The following is a 6088-nucleotide window of genomic DNA, read 5'->3' as shown; positions in this document are numbered from 1 at the left end:
CGCCATCATTGGAAATTATCACCCTGAGCAGAGAGTTGTCCATGAAGTAGACTGCCAATTGGGCACGAAAGAGTCGAGCTACACGTTGCACCGAGCTCGCCTTGAGACGCCTTTCCGCCTGCCATGGATCCACTCACGCCGAACCGAAGCCGCGGGTTTGATCGTTGATGAAGAAGTTGCACAGGACTAGGAGATCACCATGGTACACAAGGAACCAAGGCGAACCCCGAGCCACACCGCCACCGCTGCAACCACCAGCCAAGACATAGCCACACCCACCGTCCCATCGATCCCAAGGCGGCGCCTTCAAGAAGGTAACGACGTTACCAACGCCGCCGCCGCCCGCAGGCGTCGTCATCGTAAATACGGAAGGGGAGGGGGAAGGGAGGAGAGTAAAGAAGGTACCTCAAGAAGGACGCACGGCGTCCGCATGCAAGGCTATCCAGGGATTTCTCCCTCTCTCACAACCCGAGAACCAGCATCTAACCCGACCAAAGATCCGGCGAACGAGGGCCGCCATGGACAGTAGCTGGAGATGCAGGGTGGGCCGAGGACGCAGTGTGGAGGACGACCTTCAGATCTTGCGCCGGCGTATGTGAAACCGCCGCCACGCCCCGACCAGCTCCCGGCCGTCCTCACGGCCGAGGGTGCTGGACCGCATCTGCGCCCACCGCTCGCCGCCAAGCCGGTGGCGCCTCACCCTGAGGCCGCCGCCTCAGCGTTCAGGCCCTCCACCTGGGAGAGCCGTCCAGTAGAAGCTGTGTTGTCGCTGTCGTTGCCCATGAGGAAGAAGAAATCGTTGCCTAGCTCCGCCGCCTCGACCACGAGGAAACGCCTCGCCGCGGCGCGCCGGCCCGCTGCACGAGGAGCTGCCGGTTCCTCGTTGTGGATCTCCGCCGCCCGAGGGAAAGGGCCCCACGCCAACTCCACACGGGAGAGATCCAGGGGTCCGCCGCCGCCAGCGGTGGCGCGGGGAGGGGGGGGGGGAGGGGGGCGAGGAGGAGGGAGCAAACATACAAATAGATAATAGTTTTGGGATTACAATGGGATAGATGGAGGAGTCGATGATGATGGGTAGATGATGGCTAATTAAATCATCCATGATTATGACCAAAATTCACCTAGAAGTTAAGCATATCCTTTCATCCACTTTTTGGTGGTTGATTATAACACTTATGTAGATATAGAAACCCACACTACGTACGTGCACTAATAGAACTTTTATTTTGAGTGCAAAAAATGCACACAATTAAAAACGAGGAACCATATATCGCTGTTTTTATAGTAGATTGTTACTTGAAAACTTATCGCATGTTAAAGTGATGATACCAAGAGGGTGCCTGTAATGGTGTGGTAGGATTTCCCTGTGTTGCTCGATCGTGTGCAGCGGCGCGGGAGTTATTGGTTGTTCCAAAACAATCTCACAAGTAACGATCACATCTTCCCTGACTTTTTACACAGTACAAATATAGACGTTTACATACATGCTCATATACTTATTCATTTTTTTATTTTTTTTATAATGGGCGCTTTATTACTCATAATAAGCAATTACATCCGACCTCTGCATAGCTAAGATGCACACAGCCGTTTAAAGAGTCTCAATAATCTGGAGTGCTAAAAAAAGCGAATTACATATCAGCCTGAAAGAATGTTAAAACGTCTAAGGTGAAGGCGGAGACCCAATCCGTAGATTATGCTGCCACCTATGTAGGGAAAAAGTATCCCTCGCCGTGTCCTCCAACCGTGTACAGACCTCCGTAAACAGGTCGCGGTTCTCCATCTTCTGCAGTGCAGACCACGAACGGAGAGTAGCGGTACACCTGTAGATAACATGCAAGAGAGAACAATTCTTATCATTAAAAACGTTGTTATTTCTACATAGCCATAGCGCCCATATAATGGCAAGCGCCCCCACCCTAATAAACGTTCTAAATCTGTGATCGATCCCATGAAGCCAACTACCGAAGATGTTGGTCACACTAGTCGGGGGATACAGATCAGAAGCTACTTGGATGCATGACCATATAGATCTGGCAAAGCGGCACTGGAAGAACAAGTGTTTAATCGTCTCGTCATGTTGACAGAAAACACGGTGCGAACTCCCATGCCAATTGCGTTTGACAAGATTATCTTTGGTTAGGATTACTCCTCGATGCAAATACCAGCCAAAAATCTTAATTTTGAGCGATATCTTCATCTTCCAAATCTTCATATATTCATTCATATGAACCCACATACGCACCCTACCCCTATGCAGAGTGTGCTCCGGTATTTTCGCTGTTACCTTCTTCCACCATCACCAAGGTTGAAGGATAACTTAGCTCACGAAAGGCTATCAGAAACAAAAGTCGGGCAACCATCACCGCCAACAACTAGTCCGACGCCGCCACCATATCGCTATTCTCTGCCCGACCCAAATTATAGAATCGGCATGCGGATTGCTGAGATCGCCCACCCAGGGTCGCGTCACACCATATCCAGTGGCATCCTGCCTGACCGACTGAGCTCCGAGAATCAAACAAGTTCGTACATTGTGTCATTTCGACCTGAAGCGTTAGAGCTTCCCCAGATTTCCACTTGGCCATGCTTTGGGGAGAATCGCTGACCAGCTCGGTCGAGGTTGTTGCCATGGCCACCGCTTCTGTCATCTTCTTGAGGCAAGTATTGGGGAAGTAAGCCTTACCAAGGGGTGTCCCATCGTGCCAGACGTCGGCCTCCCAAGCTCGCAAGCACATCTCATGACGCTTGTAGCGGCTGACGACGCGCGCGGTGAGGTTGAACCGCGGTTGTACCGTCTGGTCCTGCGGAATCGATGCCACGATTCCGGTGATCTCCACCTGGTGGTACCCTTCACCGGCATGGTTTGCTGTGATGATCAGCCCCAAGTGATGGGACGCAACCGCCAGCAGCAGGAAGAGGAGGAAGGCGAGAAAGATCACCAGGGTGATCAAGGCCAACAGGTATTTGCTTTTCTTCAGGCGACCCCTCTCGACTAGTTCCAGCACCAATGCGATCGCAGATGGGAATTCCATGGGGAAAATCGACAGGATCTTAATTTTGGTACACCGAGGTCAAAGTATATCGACGGACCTGTGTTTATATACACAGATGCAGGACCGATCGGTACTCAGACTCGAACTCGAATTAATTCCGAGTTAGATGGCGTCCAGGTACTAAGATGCACAGTCGGTATTGGTCTGGACTTGGATCCAAATACTACTAAATCTCAAGTCCTATATAGTAGACGCAACGCTGAACCCCTTTGCCCTTCAGGCCGGCCTGGCTCGTGCTAGCTGCGTTTATCATAACAGTCATGGCAGAATCTGGCGACTACGGTGGTTACATCGCCTTCGAACCAGAGCCTCCCGATCACGCCGGGAAAGACGACGATCCGCTCATCAGTTTGCTGGTCGCGCTGGCGCTGATCGGCCTGGTCGCGATCTGTGCAGGCTTGGCCTTCTACACGTTCCACCTCACTCGAGCCCTAGAGCCTAGGTACTCCGTTCAGATCACAGGCGTCCAAGGGTTTGACCCCTTGCAAAGCTCGCCGTCGCCGGCCTTCAACCCAGGGCCGGCCCTGAGGGGGGGCAGGCGGGGCGGCCGCCCCGGGCCCCCGGATCCAAGGGCCCCCCAAGTCCCAGATAGCTATGCATATGCACCTTCCTGCGGCTGGAACAAATCTTGGGGCGACCCCATTAGAGCAGCAGGAGGTTTCTTCTCTCTCGTATGGTTGAGGACGAAGCATTATCTCCACGAATCGTTATTGGGCTTGGATCTTGGGCCCTTCCCCTTTCTTTAACTTGGCGTTATTATTTGGTAAACACTCCAAATCAGAGTCCGATGGGACGGAAATCGTCGGACCACTCCAACGTCGTTAATTTTCTTTCCATCCAACGGTTGGCTCTTCTTCAAAAGAAAAAAGAAAGAAACCCCTTAACCCCGCACGTTGACCACCCAAATCCCCAAATTTCCGGCCAGTTATGCCTCCACCAAATTGGGAAATTGATCTGCTGCTCGGTGCCTTCTCTCCGCCGCGATTCTGGTATACCATGGCGCCTTGCCTCTCGCCGCCTCACTGCACCCTCACATCCAGGCATAGATCCGCGCCTCCACCTGGATCGACTCTGGCGCCGGCGGGCATGTCGTTCCCCCGTGGGGAATCATGGCGGAGCCTCGCTGACCGCCGTCGGCCGATGCAAAAATTGGAGGCAGCCTTGCCGGGACAACCAAGGTACACTCCAGCGAATCAGAAACTCACACAACCACTACACCCGTATAATTCATGTTCATTGACATACTTTGTTGTATCTAGTATATCTTGAACGAAGGAATCTGCTACTGGAAATGATCTGTTTAGGCTGCATGTGTTTCCCTATTCTTGTTATGTAAGCTCACATGCTCTCCAATTAGAAAAATAAAACTGGTTATCGATGTATAGTTTTCTCCACTCATTTCTTGCCTACAAGCATGCAAGTATGTGAGATTGCATTGTTAACTTCTGCTTTCTCAAATTCGTACGCTTCTATAGGGTACTAATTACGCTCAGATTCTGTAACGTTGATGCTTCCAATTGTACATGCTTCATGCATATTATTCAGTGTTTCTACATTAGAGGTTGTTTGCGTATATAGAACCATGCTTCATGATTTTGCACTTTATGTCAATACCATGATCTTTTAAACACACCCTCTTTGCTTCCAACAGTTTTAGACTACCACCATGACACAAGGCATCCATTATTGTATATATACTTGTCAGTAGCTTTGTATTTTGAACACTACCACCATGCTTCTTAAATTTTTCATCTATATTTCTTATGACTCAAGTTAACATTTAACAAAATTTCTGATTTAGTTAGTGTATTTGTGCCCATGATAGAACTATGTTTGGTTGAAATATGACCTCATGCCTCCTACATTCATGATGATATATGATCCATTTATTGTGTGAGTTCTTATTTTGTCATCCGTACATACTGCTTCACCACTACTCTTTAGATTTTCGATGAAACACCATCTTTTTCCACACATACTCAGCAACATGGGTAGCTTATGTGTTTGCAAAACGATTATTATAGCTTCATTAGCAACCATATCATCCTTCCACATTAAAAGAATATAGCTTCATAAGTAACCTTGCCATGCTCCCACATTAAAAATGGTAAACACTACCTATCGTAGTCCGGACGAAAACAAATCATCGGACTGCTCCGATGCCATCCGTGTAGTCTCCGTTGAACGGCCCAGATTTACTCCTCAATTTGTTTATTAGATCTTCGTGAAGTAGCATCAATATTGGCCACATTGCTTTCTTCATCACATAATTACTAATTATAAATCAACATGTTTCAGCAAGCAACTTTTCCCCCTTCCATGTAATACATGCGACAAGTTAATTTTCTTTGCATTATACAGTGATGAATTCATGATGAACTTGGGTACATACTAGTTCACACTCTCCTTCGTGGATTTGAAGCAGGTTGGAGGCTACTTCCACTAGTCTAGGTCACCATCAACGACGACATGAATCGGGGGAAGTAGGTAATTGCATCTGCTCATATATTTTCCAATTTTGAAGTTTAAATTTGTGTAATCCGTTTATAATTCATCTCATGAACATGCCCTACATCATTGTCAACTAGGCCTTCAAGTTGTAGCATCTCTATGTCCATGCCGCTCCAACTGCCGCACATAGTCGAGCAGCGGAAGAAAGCACACTCACCATCTAAATGAAGCACCATCACGATCGGAAGGAAGCATGGAAGACCGGTGGCGTGTGACGAAGCATGATCACCATCTGAATGAAACATGATCACCATCGAAAAGGAGCATGGCGAAATCAGCCGGTGGAGCGGAACGAAGCATGACCACCATCTGAATGAAGCACGGCCACGATCAAAAGGAAGCATGGAAATCATCGTGTGTTGCCATCTGCATCTTCCTCGACGGCGTAGAGTCTAGTCCCATATGACACATTTTTTGCTTTATGGAAGCAAACCTAAAGCAAGTACTCCTGTTTTAAAAGTTGTGCTTCGTCCAATGCAGAAGCATTTGTAAAGAAAGTAGCACAAGTGATGTAGACATTT

At 48.7% G+C, this 6088-nt stretch overlaps 1 long non-coding RNA gene across 2 annotated transcripts; it reads left to right on the top strand.

Moving 5' to 3' along the window:
- Window positions 1-3883: 3883 nt before the first annotated feature.
- On the top strand, window positions 3884-6088 carry LOC127330151 (uncharacterized). 2 transcript variants are annotated; one of them, XR_007869141.2, is made up of 3 exons: window positions 3884-4234; window positions 5452-5543; window positions 5645-6088. It is a non-coding gene; the product is annotated as an uncharacterized lncRNA (long non-coding RNA). The 2 variants fall into 2 exon arrangements; XR_007869142.2 differs by having other exon boundaries at window positions 3887-4234; window positions 5482-5543.

The sequence above is a fragment of the Lolium perenne genome, chromosome 2, assembly GCF_019359855.2.
Source record: "Lolium perenne isolate Kyuss_39 chromosome 2, Kyuss_2.0, whole genome shotgun sequence".
NCBI lineage: Eukaryota > Viridiplantae > Streptophyta > Magnoliopsida > Poales > Poaceae > Lolium > Lolium perenne.
This window is presented reverse-complemented; position numbering and strand designations above follow the sequence as displayed.